The 16,229-nt window shown below is 34.0% G+C and overlaps 1 protein-coding gene across 1 annotated transcript in view; it reads right to left on the bottom strand.

The window, feature by feature from the left end:
* Nucleotides 1–16,229, bottom strand: part of cdh13 (cadherin 13, H-cadherin (heart)) — a 1,127,464-nt gene that overhangs the window by 49,853 nt on the left and 1,061,382 nt on the right.

Raw genomic sequence — 16,229 nt, 5'->3', positions numbered from 1 at the left:
CCCCTTGCATGTATTGTAGCTTATTTTGGCATCGATCCAGCTGATGTCATCATGTCTATGCGTGTGCTGATGTCAACATATCAACTGCCTCTATAAATATATGCCAGGTTTAAAGTAAATTGAAACAAAATTGATGTTTTTATAGACATTTGATATTTCGCCCATTATAAGTAAATGGGGAATTAAAAAAATTCATAAAAAGTTTGAACTTTGACCTACTTTTCCCCAAATATAATGACATCTATTCTAAGTCACTGGCAATCTATTAACCCAATTTGGAATGAATTCAACCAATAGTTTTGCTGCTACAGACGTGAAATTTCACCCATTAAAAGTAAATGGGGAAAAAAAAAAGATTTAAGAAAATTCATAAAAAATGTAAACTTTAACCTACTTTTCCCAAAATGTTATCACATCTATTCTGGGTCACTGGCAATCTATAAATACAATTTGGTATGAATTCAACCAACAGTTTGTTTCTACACACATATGAAATTTTGCCCATTATAAGTAAATGGGAAAAAAAAAAAAAGATTTAAAAATTCATAAAAAATTTAAACTTTGACCTTCTCTTCCTAAAATGTAATGACATCTATTCTAAGTCACTGGCAATCTATAAATCCAATTTGGTATGAATTCAACCAATAGTTTTGCTTCTACAGACATATTAAATTTCGCCCATTATAAGTAAATGGGACAAAAAAGATTTAAAAAAAATCATAAAAAATTTAAACTTTGACCTACTTTTCCCAAAATGCAACCACATCTGTTCTTGGTCACTGGCAATCTATAAACCCAATTTGGTATGAATTCCAACAATAGTTTTGCTGCTACAGACATGTGAAATTTCGCCCATTAAAAGTAAATGGGGGAAAAAAAAAAAGATTTAAAAAAATTCATAAAAAATGTGAACTTTGACCTACTGTTCCCAAAATGTAATTGCATCTATTCTGGATCACTGGCAATCAATAAACCCAATTTGGTTGGAATCCAACCAACAGTTTTGCTGCTAGAGTGTAAACAAACAAAGAAACAAAGAAACCGAACCAAAAACAATACCTCTTGCCTCCCCTTCGGGGGAGTGGGGTAAAAATAACTGAATATTGCTCAGATAACTGGATGTGAAGCCACGCTGACAAGTGAAGCGACAAAAATTGGCATTGCTTAAGTTGCATGAGACTGTTGCATTTTGTTGCATCATACTTTAAAGTTCCTTAAGAGACACAAGATAAAGTACTGAAGCCATTTCACTTCATGCTGAAATGTGCCACAAATATGCAAAAACGCATCTTTCACTTGTCTCCCACTGCTGTTAACTCTAAGCTAGGTTTTACTTTGACTTTTTTATTCAAGTAATCTACATCAAATGTCCAAGTGTGCAAGTAAAATATTGAACTACAGTGAGTATTTCAGAAATGCAAACTATGCTTTTTTTCTTCCCCATTTCATCCTTTTTTGATGTAATGTGGTATTTTGGTTAAAACAAACACATATAAAAAAAAACAATGTGAAAAGCAGCATTTAAAACAAACACAAAGTTTCCACAAATCTCCATCTGTGTGTGCCATCAAATCCCCATCAGTACAATCAGAAGGATTTTTCTTAAAGCCCAGCCTGTTTATATGTGTTTATCTGTTTCTTAAAACTTCAGGCACAAACACTCGACAACTTAAAACTATTACTTGACGAATGACAAAAAATAAAGAAAAGGGGGGGGGGATGAAATAAATTGTGGTGAGCAGATGGTAGGAGAACACTCCATCAAACACCCACTTGGATTGAGAATGAATGGAAAGTGCAACGGTATATTCACCTTATTTTTAGACTTATCAAATATTCAGTATAGTCCTGATGTGACCAAATGTTCACTGTATTTTTAGATTTTTGGCAGTTTTTATATCGGATCACTTTTTATTGATTGGGTCTGGGACTAATTCGACTGTCTGGACACCAAAGTTGGAGTGGGTTCATGGACACTGCTGAGTCCCCGTCCTCTGTTTGCCTTATCTTCAACCTGCTTATTAACCCATAAACACCCAAATATCCACCAGTGACCAAAAGCATCTACTGCATCTACAGTGTTTAATACCTGTTGATCCACTAATTCTATCAATACATGTGAATAATTGGTGTAAAATACTTTTTGTCGTCTTTTTATGGTCAGAAAAAATTATCAGACCATCAAAAGTCATCAAAAACAATGGTTATGCAATCAAGTCCTAACTCCTGTGTGTATCATGTGACTAAAACAGACAGAAAAGAAAACACGGAATGCCTAAAAGCACTGTTTTTGTCAGTACAATGCCATAGATATTGATGTAAGAACTGAAGTGATTTTGGTTATTATTAAAAAAAACATGGAAAATGCATTAGATATAAGCTCTTAAATTAAACTGTTATGAGCTATTTTTGTTGTTATCATTATATTTGTCCAAACAAATGTACCTTTAGTTGTACCAGGCATTAAAATGAACAAGAAATTGAAGAAAACAAGAGGTGGTCTAATAATTTTGTGACACGTGACAACAGCTGGTCAATATAATGAAACAATTGATTAATCAAGAAATTTTACTTTCTGAAAACGTCTAAAAAAATCAAGATTACACTGGTCAACAACAAATTTATTGTTTAAGTTTTTTGAGCTGATTTAGGATAATTTTGGTGTGCTGAATCCAAAAATCCCATTAATTTTGCTCAATCAGGTCAACTTTCTGAACTATGCTACATATTGGCTTTTTAACATTTTTGCTTACATTTATGGGCATTTTCACATCATATGATACAAAATTCTTTCATATTTCTTGCAATAAACGAGTTCTGAAGATTTTACTTTTGCCAATTTATGATTGTTTTTTTTTAATATTACAGGTGAATGAAATGGCTTCGACTAGAAGATCTTGCAAAAATAAGCCTGACGTATTCTGCTACATCTGCGGTGAATACACCATTGTACCTAACAGGAATCAAGTCACAAGTTTCATAAAGTGTGCTTACCAATCTTATTTTGGTAATAATTATTATATTTTGTGAGAAGATCAAATTTTTCAAAATCAAATTAGCAAAAAAACCTGACCTGATTTAGAAAAACAGATGTCATTTTTGGATTTAGCGGTGCAAAATGGTCCGAATTCAGTTGAAAAAACCTAGACAAATTGCAAAAAAACATTTTTTTGTAACCCAGTGTTATTCTTCTGGAGACCTTTGCTGCTCAAAAAGAATTCATGCAACTTGTTTGTAATTTATGCTTGTAGTATATATGCTTGCTTGTAATATATTCATTCCAGATGTGTTTCTCCAGTCATATACAGCATATAGTTTTAGTAAAGAAAAATGATTTTGAATGATGTTTTTTTTTTTTGTGCAGTTCATGTATCTCAATAACAGTTGACTAAAATCATAAATTGTCCATAACACTGTAAAAAATCAGTACAATTCCATAGCTACTGATGTAAGAACTGAAGTGATTTTGGTTATTACGGAAAAAAAACAACAAAAAAACCCCCAAAAAACCATGGAAAATGTCTAGATATCAGCTCTGAAATTAAACTCCTATGAGCTATTTTTGTTGTTATCATTATATTTGTCTAAACAAATGTACCTTTAGTTGTACCAGGCATTAAAATGAACAAGAAATTAAAAAAAAAAAACAAGGGTGGTTTAATAATTTTTTCTGCAAACTGTATGACCTATTTGGACTTGCGTGCCTACTTTTTTGGTTGAAATTGGACCTGTTGTGTATATTAGAAAAGTTCATTTTAACCCATAAAGAACCAAATATCCACCAGTGACCAAAACCATCTACTGATATAAAATGTTTAATATCTGATTATCCATTAATTTTATCAATCCATGCAAATAATTGGTGTAAAATACAGTTTGTCATCTTTTCATGGTCATCAGATATGACCCATTTGGACGTTCAGAGGCTCTGTAGTTACCGTGGAAACACCGTCATCTTCTACAACAGGGGCGTCAAACTAATTTCTTTCGGGGGCCACATTCATCCCAATTTAATCTGAAGTGGGCCGAACCGCTACAATAATAGCATGATAGCTAATAAATAATGATAACTCCAAATGGTTTTAGTGCAAAAAATAACATTAAATTATGACAATATTTACATTTACACACTATCCAAATAAAAAGGATGTGAATAACCTGAAAAAAATTTAATTTGTTAAAAAGTGTAAGTACAATTTTATCAATATTATGCCTTGACTTATCGTTTATACATATGCATTACAGATCCGATCTACAAAGGTACAAAACATTTAGTAACAGGCAGAAAATGGTTAAAATTGCACTTAATTTACTTCAGACATTTTAGGTTATTCACATTTTATTGTTAAAGGATAGTTTGTTAATGTAAACATTTTCATAATTTAATGTTTTTTGCACTAAGTCGAAGAGAAAAAAATGGTGTTGTCATTATTTATATATTATTATGATATTATTTTTGAGCTTGATGCCCTAAATTGCACTTTGCAAATTCATCTCAGGGGCCGGACTGGAACCTTTGGTGGGCCGGTTTTGGCCCCCGGGCCGCATGTTTGACACCTGTGTTCTACAACATTGATTCACCAGTAAAACCCATGGAGTTGGATCAGTGACAGCAGATTGAAACACTTGGTTTATGTTCAGTTTACTGAAAAAGTCACTTTTGGTATGATAACCCTCAAATGTAATCTCAGCATGATGATTAAAGTACATGAGAAGTAAAATAAATATAGGAAAACACCTGATTTTCACTGAAAAAAAGCAAAATGAAGAGGATAATCTTATCATAAAAGGTGATAAATCACTAATGAAAGGTTAAATAAAGAGGAAAAATTAATTTGGGAACTACCACCAAACTAGCACTGGGTCTATATGGGTTAAATCTGATGTCACAGTGCTATAACTTGAGATACCAGTTCAGGTTCACAAGGGGCTCAGTTCATGTGTTTATCTCCAGCAGCCTATAGTGATTACTGTAAATTTCCACAGTCAGTGTTTTTTTTTTCTACCTTAGATTGCAATTTTCTGTGTCTCTAAAGTTAGCTTTAAGCTCCTCGTCCATTTACATGCATCGTTTCACTTGGTGCTTATCTCTGTGCTGACACATATCATTATTTTTATTATTTTATTAGCATTTTTCTTGAACTGACCAGTAAAGTAAAGGGCTGAACAAACAAAAAACTAAAAGTGAAACACCTAATTTTTCTGTATCAAGGGAATCCGTAAAGATCTAGTTTGGCAGACAGAGTGGGAACCAAGGTTAGTTAGCTAATGTGCTAATATTAAGTTAGTGATATCTTTACTGAAAACGTCACTTTTTCTTCAGTTTTCTCTGATTTTGATATAATAACCTTCAACTTTAATCTGATCTTTCACAAACATCTACATGATCAGTAAATTAAATACAGGAAAATGCCTTATTTTCACTGAAAAAACACAAAATACAGTAATAATATTGGAATAAATGGTGATAAATCACTTAAGAAAAGTCAACCCTTTATCGGGCAAATAACTATTTTTGGTCATTTCCACGTACATTACAAGACAGTGAGGACAGTGAGTCAATAATCTCAGGTCCAATGTGGTCTCCAGGGTCTGTAAGGTCCACCTCTGCATGAACAGTGAGTGGACCTGCTTTGTTAGGTACCATGAAGTAATGGTACTAATGTAAGGAATGATGTTCAAAGGGAGAATGTGGATGTGGACGAGGGCTGGATCAGGACTTATGTTGGTCTACTGTTCGAAAAGTGATGTTATAATTTTCTTTCTTTTTTTTTTAACCTTTATAGAAACGACACCAAGTGACAAAGCGATTTAAGTACAGCATTATACAATATTTACATTACATCATCATAATGTGTGTGTGTGGGGGGGTTTAAGATATATGACATACAACATACAAAAGAAGATATACAAAAGTTGTTATAATTTTCTAAAATATATGTTCCTTTCACCTGACGTGTTTTTCTAGTATTTTTTTGCCACTTAATGGTCAAATATGGTAACATCACTGACCTTGATTTTCTACATAACAGTACAAAATTTTGAAAAATTAAACAAAAGTAGGGATGTCCGATATTGGCTTTTTTGCCAAAAACCGATATGCCGATATTGTCCAACGCTTAATTTCCAATTCCGATATCTACCGATACCGCTGCCAATGTACAGGGTGGGGAAGCAAAATTTACAATGAACATTTAGTTGTTTTTTTCTAAGCAGGCACTACGTCAATTGTTTTGAAACCAAACATATATTGATGTCATAATCATACCTAACACTATTATCCATACCTTTTCAGAAACTTTTGCCCATATGAGTAATCAGGAAAGCAAACGTCAAAGAGTGTGTGATTTGCCGAATGCACTCGTCACACCAAAGGAGATTTCAAAAATAGTTGGAGTGTCCATAAAGACTGTTTATAATGGAAAGAAGAGAATGACTATGAGCAAAACTATTACGAGAAAGTCTGAAAGATACTATTAAAGAAGAATGGGAGAAGTCGTCACCCCAATATTTGAGGAACACTTGCGCAAGTTTCAGGAAGCGTGTGAAGGCAGTTATTGAGAAAGAAGGAGGACACATAGAATAAAAACATTTTCTATTATGTACATTTTCTTGTGGCAAATAAATTCTCATGACTTTCAATAAACTAATTGGTCATACACTGTCTTTCAATCCCTGCCTCAAAATATTGTACATTTTGCTTCCCCACCCTGTATGTGGGATATTAAACTAATTGTAGGTAACATCACATATCTCCTGTCATGGAATTAACACATCATGCCTAATTGTATTGTGATGCCCCATTGGATGCATTCTCAAATGCAACAAGGCTTTCAAAATGTAAACACTGTCTGTGCAAAGAATACATACTTCTACTTAAGTTGTGGAAAAAATGCCATATTTATTTATTTTCTCTCCCTCCCTCCATGAGTCTATTACAGTGTGGAAACTCTACTGTACAATTTTGAAAACTGCACATTTCTTTCAGCTACAAACAATGCTTCACTTACGCGTCGGTAAATGCAGGCGAAGTCAAGGCATTATTTTATTGGTTTGAATGACAGGCAAAAAAAACAATATTCACCGATATTACATTTTTATGCCAATTTCCCTACACAGAAGTAAAAATTGTGCCTAGTAGATAGTCAGGTCATGTTTCTATTCATTTTGCGAGTTTTGCGATCGGGCCTGTGAAGGCTGAGGAAAATCTGTACAAATGCCCTCCTGTGCTGCAACATCGGGACATCGATTGGACGGACGGACGGACACAGAACGTGCATTATATAGTAGGATTACTGACGTGCGCTAAAAAAAAAACTAAGACGTCGACTTAAAACCCCTTTAGCCGTATCAGCCCGCCTGCAGGCTGAAAAAATTATATTAACCCTTTCATGCATGAAAAAAACAATGTGATTGAAATTTCTTTATGCAACTTTTTCATGGAGTTACAAAAATGTCCCCTCAACTGGACACCATGCATTTAATTTTTGAAGCAAAGAAACATGTATTTACTGACATACTGTGTGAAAACTATGAAATAAAATAATTTTTAATGCTGTGAATCTGATGTTTCCTCACATTTTAACATACTACAATACTAGTTATTACTCAATCAGATAATATGCAACAAAAAAAACCCCAACTTTTTGTTTTAAAAGAAATTTAAATTAGTCTAATAACAATTAGCAATTGATTTAGACTCAAATATGTTACTGCAGATCAGGTTTAGCAAGAACAGGAACAGTAACGGTATGAATTGTAATGTATGGGATGTTGCATAAGTGTCCACTGTGTTGGTTGATATGCAAGTAAAACAACAAAATCCATGAATATACAATAAAACAGCTGTAGAATAACTGTCCACTGGAGTGACCACTATGCATGAAAGGGTTAATATTCATCTACTATAAAAATATAATAAATCAGGACAATGGATGTTTTTTTTTTCAACTTTTCCTCAAAGTTTAGACCCTAATGTTAATAAAAGTACATCAAAAGTGTATTTTAGTGCAAACTTTAATGTTCAAACATGATTTTTATTCTTTGTGGGGTGAAATATACGCTATTAAAAATCTCCGACACGAACAATTAATTTATGCATATCATCGTCAATCCAGCCGAAAAAAAACAGGCAAGGATAAAAAATTCAAATTTCTTTTTTAGTTTGTTACAGTTTACTCAGGCATAGTAATAGATACAATATTTTAGACAATGGTAATAAATTCTGGGAGGTCTCTAAATGTCCATAGACACCAAGAAGATCCATATGAACCTTATCATTATAAGTATTATAAGTAATTCTTCATTTACTTTGGGTATGTCTTTTTAGGCGTTTTTCCCCTGAAAATATGGTCATGGTTTAACAGGTTAAAAAACTTCTAATACTTTAACATTAAAGTTTAATGCAGAATTATCAAACATCCATGCACATGCCATCAATGCATCAATGCCATAGCTATTGTTGTAAGAACTTAAGTGATTTTGGTTATTATCAAGAAAACCATGGAAAATGTCTCGATATCAGCTCTGAAATTAAACTCTTATGAGCTATTTTTGTTGTTATCATTATATTCGTCCAAATAAATATACCTTTAGTTGTACCGGGCATTAACCCTTTCATGCATGAATTATGAGAACCTTAATCAAGATATTTTTCCTGAGTGTTTTTATTAGTAGTATTTTATTTCTTTTATTTCTTTTTTAGGTATAAAAAAAAAACAATATGATTGAAAATTTTCTTATGAACCTATTTTTCATGGAGTTCCACTCAGCTGGACACCATGCGTTTAATTTTTGAAGCAAAGAATTATATATTTACTGATATACTGTGTGAAAACTATGAAATAAAAACATTTCTAATGCTGCTAATCAGAGGTTTTCTCACATTTTAGCATACTCTAATACTACTTATTACTCCCTTCATGGAGATAACATGCAAAAAACCCTTTTTGTTAAAAAAAACAAAAAAACAACAACTGTGAATTATCCCTTTCATGCACTGTCCACTCCAGTGGACAGTTCTTCTCCAGCTGTTCTCTTGTATATTAATGGGTTTTGTTGTTTTAGTTCCATATCAGCCAACACAGTGGACGCTTATGCACCATCCCATACACTGTAATTCAGATCATTACTGTAACTTTGCTGTTCTTGATAAACCTGATCTGCACTAACATGTTTGAGTGTAAATCAATTGTTATTTGTTAGAAAAGAAGGTTTTTTTTTGCATATTATCTCCATGAAGTGAGTAATTACTAGCATTAGAATATGTTGGTTTCCCTGCACTGACTACTGGTAACCTACAGAATTGATTTTAAGATACTACTCCTCACGTATAAAGCTCTAAATGGAACCGGACCAAGTTACATTGCAAACTCACTGATCAATTATGTACAAACTAGAACACTGAGGTCATCAAACGCAGGGTTACTAGCGACTCCCAGAAATATTACAAAGAAAATGGGGGACGCAGCCTTTACTAACTATGCACCAAAGTTATGGAATACAATTCCAAAAGACATTAGAGAAGCCAGTTCACTGAATACATTTAAAACCAAATTAAAAACATTTTTATTCTCATTAGCCTTTGAAAGGAGATAAAAATGGGGTCACAATTCAGGAACCAGGAATGTGTGCTGTTTTTATTTTTATTTTATTTTATTGTATTTCTGTTTTTATTTTTTATTTTACTGTATTTCAAATTTCATCTTATTTCTTGCACTTCAAAAATTCTATGCATAATCAAATATTTTAATGTGCACTGTTTTATTTTTATTTTATTGTATTTCTCTCAAATTTCATCTTATTTCTTGCACTTCAAAAAGTCTATGCATAATCAAATATTTTAATGTGCGCTGTTTTTATTTTTATTTTATTATATTTCTCTCAAATTTCATTTTATTTCTTGATGTATAATCAAATCTTAATGTATTTTAATATTGTATTTTTTCAATCAATGTGAAGCACTTTGGGCTACAATTTCTGTATGAAAGGTGCTATACAAATAAAGTTTATTATTATTATTATTATTATTATTATTATTATTATTATTATTATTATTATTATTATTATTATTATTATGTTAAAATGTGAGAAGACATCAGATTAGCAGCATTAAAAATGTTTTTATTTCATTGTTTTCATATCACTTTCTGATATTGGGTTTTAAACACGTTTCTTTACTTCAAAAATTAAATGCATGGATATTTTTGTAACTCCATAGAAAAAAAAACTCGATCGCATTGTTTTTTTCATGGCTAAACACTGAAGAAAAAAATCTTGCCTAAGGTTCTCATAATTCGTGCATGAAAGGGTTATAGTCTAATCACAATAGCAAGCAATTGATTTCCACTCAAACACGTTACTGTAGATTAGGTTTATCAAGAACAGCAAAGTTACAGTAATGGTACAAACTGCAGTGTATTATGGGATGGTGCGTAAGTGTCCAATGTGTTGGCTGATATGGAACTAAAACGACAAAACCCATGAATATATAAGAGAACAGCTGGAAAATAGCTGTCCACTGTAGTGACCACTATGCATGAAAGGGTTAATATGAACAAGAAATTGAAGAAAACCAGGGTGATCTAATATTTTTTTTTCAGTGAATGTATAGGAAAATTAATTCATAAATAAGAAAAAAAAAAAACAGTTAAGCTACAATATGAAAGATGAAAAATCTATAACTTACAGGGAAATAAAACCATATTAGTGTTTCATCTGATAAATCATCCAACAACTTCTATTTCCTTATATTGCATCACGTACGAGGACTGTTGTTGTTTTTATTTGTCTGGAACTGGAGTGACAAGGAGAAAGTATCTGCTACATATAAAGCCTCGGAACACAAAAAAAAGGTTATTTTGTCGAGAAATCCACTGTCAAGGTATACCCCCCGTGTCCTACTTCCACTTCCACACACACCAAAAGACACACACCAGGCGTGGAGGCGAGGCGAGCGCAGCGCCAGTCCATTTGACTGGGAGCCGTCTCTTTCTGTGGCGGTCCTATCTGTCTCCTCCAGCGGTGGTGATTGAGGAGTGTCTGTACCTCCCTCTCCCGCTGTCAGTCACAGCTAATACCTCTGGGCAGGTTTTAGCTCTGCTCTGTCACTCAAACACACACAGACAGCGCTGTCGGTCATGCAACCCTGAATCAATGTCTTGGTTGTCTGTCTATCCTCCTCCCTTTCCTGACTTGTATCATTTTACTCTTTCTTATCATGTGATCCATACCAGCATCTGCTCTAAACTCTGCACCGCCTCGTGTTCACCGTGCTCTGACATTAACACAGTGTGACAGGATATTTGTAAAATTATACCCCTGACAACACACAAGTACAGGTGACTCAATGACCCTTGAATAGTCTTGCCAGAAAATGTATTTTTGCGCTTTGTCAGATTCGCAGACCGGTTTTGTGTTCTTTTCTTCATTTCCTAGAGTAGTTTCGGACCCTCTGAAGAAACTAATAATTGAGTTACTGCAGTGGTTTCCAACCTTTTTTGGCTTGTGACCACATTTTAACCCTTTCATGAATTAGGAGAACCTTAATCAAATTTTTTTTTTCCTGAGTGTTTTTATTCCTCTTTAGGCATGAAAAAAAAACCCAATGTGATTGAGTTTTTTTTTTTTTTTTTTTTTTAAATCAACCTGTTTTTCATGGAGTTACAAAAATGTCCACTCAGCTACACCATGAATTTTATTCTTGAAGCAAAGAAACATGTATTTAAAACCTAATACAGTCTACTCTCGTTAAACCGCCTGCCGTTATACCGCCATTTTCGCTCACCGCCGACCAAAACCATTGCACAAAAATCCCCAATGCATTATTCCATTAGCTACCGCCATTTCCGCCTATCGCCATCCGCCAGCCCAGTTCCATGCACAAACAACACTTATACCATTGATTTCCCGACCGTTATACCGCCAGCGTGATTGCCATCGAGTACACATAAATTTTAACAATGCACTGAAACAAACGCGCCAGACGCTGATCGCGACAAGCTACGAGTAGGTCTACGGAACGGCCACCGTTCATTTATCGCAGAACACTCAGTAGGTCAGGATGTCGGGAAGAGGACGTGGGATTAAGCCAAAGCCTCAAGATGATGGGGCGTCATTTCCCAACACGGTATAATAATGCTTAAAATGTTTCCCCACTTTAAATGATCCCTTACAACATAACAGAATCAAGATTTATTTAGAAACGCAATTAGAACGGGTTAACGGAGGCAGCATAGACATCATATAGTAAAGACATGCACATTATGGACGCAACCCGTTGTAACGCCATTTTCGCTATACCGCCAATTTGGCCGTGAACGGAAGTTGGCGGTATAACGAGAGTAGACTGTATCATAAAGTGATATGAAAACAGTGAAATGAAACCATGTTTAATGCAGCTAATCTAATGTTTTCTCACATTTTAACATATTCTAATACTAGTTATTACTCACTTCATGGAGATAATATGCAAAAAAAAAAATATTAACAATTGATTTCCACTCAAGAACCAATCAAGAACTGCAAAGTTACAATAATGGTATGAATTGCAGTTTATGAGATGATGCATAAGTGTCCACTGTGTTGGTTGATATGGAACTAAAACAACAAAACCAATGAATATACAAGATTAAAGCTGTAGAGTAACTGTCCACTGTAGTGACCACTATGCATGAAAGGGTTAACATCACAAATTTCTGGCGACCCCAGACGTTCAAAACGGAGACATTTTATTGTTGAAATTTATTCATTGATCATGTAATAGTTTGCTATACACAGTAAATTTGCCAGTGTAAGAAATGCAGTGTCAAAGTATTCTAATTCTTTCAGAGTTATTCCAACAATGGACAGAGTAAAATTGAACAAGATAACTTCCAGTGTTGGTGAAAATACAGGGTGGGGAAGCAAAATTTACAATATTTTGAGGCAGGGATTGAAAGACAGTGTATGACCAATTAGTTTATTGAAAGTCATGAGAATTTATTTGCCACAAGAAAATGTACATAATAGAAAATGTTTTTATTCTGTGTGTCCTCCTCCTTTCTCAATAACTGCCTTCACACGCTTCCTGAAACTTGCGCGAGTGTTCCTCAAATATTCGGGTGACAACTTCTCCCATTCTTCTCTAATAGCATCTTCCAGACTTTCTGGTAATAGTTTTGCTCATAGTCATTCTCTTCTTTCCATTATAAACAGTCTTTATGGACACTCCAACTATTTTTGAAATCTCCTTTGGTGTGACGAGTGCATTCAGCAAATCACACACTCTTTGACGTTTGCTTTCCTGATTACTCATATGGGCAAAAGTTTCTGAAAAGGTATGGATAATAGTGTTAGGTATGATTATGACATCAATATATGTTTGGTTTCAAAACAATTGACGTAGTGCCTGCTGAGAAAAAACAACTGAATGTTCATTGTAAATTTTGCTTCCCCACCCTGTAATTGGAGTTAACAGAGGTTTTACACTGTCAGTGTCATATATTCAGTGTTAAAGTAAATTGACTCTCTCAAAAGTTAATTCAACACCGATAAGAGCAAGATACTTTTCAGTGTTAAAAAATAATGACTCTGAAAAGCCCTGCCCACCAACCTCCGTACTCAAACTGAGTGAGAAGTTGGACTCTGGCATTACCATCCTCCTCGCATTGAAAAACTGCGGTAATTTTGCGTAAATAAACTATTACTTTTGTTATTTCATCCCAGCAGAATCTGTGTGCAAGAATATAGTCACGTCGTCGTTGTCAATGTTGGGTACGTGTTTTCAAATACCGAATTTCAAATGGATAACGTGATATCGGGTCGGCGGCTTTCATTTTACATGTCATTTTATGTTTACTTTTAATTGTAATATTTCATTTTTACTTGGAATAAATTGGGTACAGAAATAAATGTATTCCCCCCCTTCGCAGACACTTAGACTATAGTACATCATATGTAACACTGGTAGGAGGCAGTTAAAAATCAACACTCTTTGGAGTTATTTATCAACATGTAGTGTTAAGTAGGTTTAACACCGGAAAAGTTATTTCTTAACACTTAACTCTTCAGTGTTGAATGTGAATAACACTATGGGTGTTACTTCTCACATAATGTACAACTTGATTGACACTAATTAGTGTGGTGTAGTGTAAAATAATAACTCTTTCTAGAGTAAAGTTGACTCTGGAAATGTAACTCTATGTTCAATGTAAATTTTACACTTTGTAGATAAGGACCATATGTTCACTGAGGTAGTGTTAAAATTAACTCTTTAAGTGTTATATAAACACTGGCAATTTTACTGTGTACTATGTTGCAAATAAACATTAATTTTAGATAACATTTAGTCTATATAATGTATATTATTCTGGACGGAGGCAGAAAAGCCAGGTGTAGATTACTGCACAAAGTGAGAATTTTCTTTTCCTTGGTCAGGATATGTACAGTCAGTCCATCTTGGATTTCCAAGGCTGACAATTAATACTGAACAAACAAGAACTCAAACTATGAATTATGAAAGAGCTGCAGCATCTGAAACTGACCACAATGAACATTTGACAGATAAACAGAACCACAGTGCTTCAGTTTCAGCTTCACAGTTTGTCATGTCTGTTATTGATTGGGATTGTCTCTCTCAACTCACAATATATTTTTTAATAGTAAGTTTTTATTTTTTTTATCAATTACTAGAAATTCCAGGCGACCCCACACGGGGTCCTGACCCAAAGGTTGAAAAACACTGGAGTAGACTGTGGCATTGAGTGCACAGAGAGTGGGATTTATGTGCGCTGATTATCAATCAAATCAATCAATCAAATTTTATTTATATAGCGCCAAATTATAACAAAAGTTATCTCATGACACTTTACATGTACAGTAGAGCTGGTCAAAACCAGACCATCATAGTTTCTATACCTGCTGCATATGAACTATGCACACACATTTTGGCACTAAATTATCACCATAACCCAGTGCTACTTATGTGGCAGTTCCCAAATGAATTGTTCTCTCTATTTAACCTTTCTTAAGTGATTTATCACCATTTATTATTATATTATCCTCTGTATCTTTGCATTGTTTTTCCCAGTGAAAATCAGGTATTTTCCAGTATTTAATTCATTGATTATGTAGATGTTCATAAAAGCTCAGATTAAAGTTGAAGGTTATTATATCAGAAACAGAGAAAACTGACTTTTTCAGTCAAATCTATCATTAACTGAACATAAACCCAGTGTCTCCATCCACTGTCATTGATCTAACTCCATGGGTTTTACTGGTGAATTAATGTTGTAGAAGATGACAGTGTTTCCATGGTAACTACAGAGACTCTGAACGTCCAAATGGGTCATATCTGATGACCATGAAAAGATGACAAACTGTATTTTACACCAATTATTTACATGTATTGATAGGATTAGTGGATCCACAGGTATTAAACAGTTTAGATCAGTAGATGGGTTTAGTCGCTGGGGGCTGTTTGGGTCTTAACGGGTTGTACATTACATACAATAGAAAATCACACCTTGTGTAAAAAAACGAAGAAAAATTCAACAGACATGGAACCTATGAGGTCTACCTACATCATTTGCCATCTTCTTCTGGTGATATGTTTATATTCTTAACATATTCAATAAAAGGTCCCCATATATACTCAAACACATGGTTTTTAGACTTCAAACATCAAACAACAAGCAATCAAACATGCCTTCATGATCTCATATCAACTCATCTGACACTCTGAAATAGTGTGTGTTTGTATGTATGTTGTGTACAGTGCAGCAGAAATGTATCGTGTTTTACTTGTCTGTTAAAAGAGTACATTTGATTGTACTGTTTTACATGAACTAGGTTGTTTTATACAGGGCCTTGGCTATAATCTTGCATATTGGTACATATTGTGTTTATTAATATGCACAGTCCCTTTGAAACAAAAACCCCCAAACTTCTAAATGTATGTACTGTATGTTCTTTTTGAAAGTAATTTTGCCTTGGAAATAGCTTTGTGATTGTTGAGAGACTTGTGAAAAACTTCCCGTTGACAAACTTAACTTCAAGGCTTAGTTCAGCTTAATTAGAAGTGGGCTTGTATGAGGTACTTATTCACTGTCACCAAATTACCTATGGTAGATCACAGACAACACAACCACACATTGGTGAAGCAGAAAAACAAGACAGAAGCTAAAAAAGGCTCTGTTGTGGACACGGGTGCAGAAAAAAATTATATTTGCTCTAAAATAAATGTTCCTTTC

The sequence above is a fragment of the Sphaeramia orbicularis genome, chromosome 6 (genome assembly GCF_902148855.1).
Source record: "Sphaeramia orbicularis chromosome 6, fSphaOr1.1, whole genome shotgun sequence".
Taxonomy (NCBI): Eukaryota; Metazoa; Chordata; class Actinopteri; order Kurtiformes; family Apogonidae; genus Sphaeramia; species Sphaeramia orbicularis.
The sequence above is the reverse complement of the archived record's forward strand: the minus strand, read 5'-3'. Positions and strand labels throughout refer to the sequence as shown.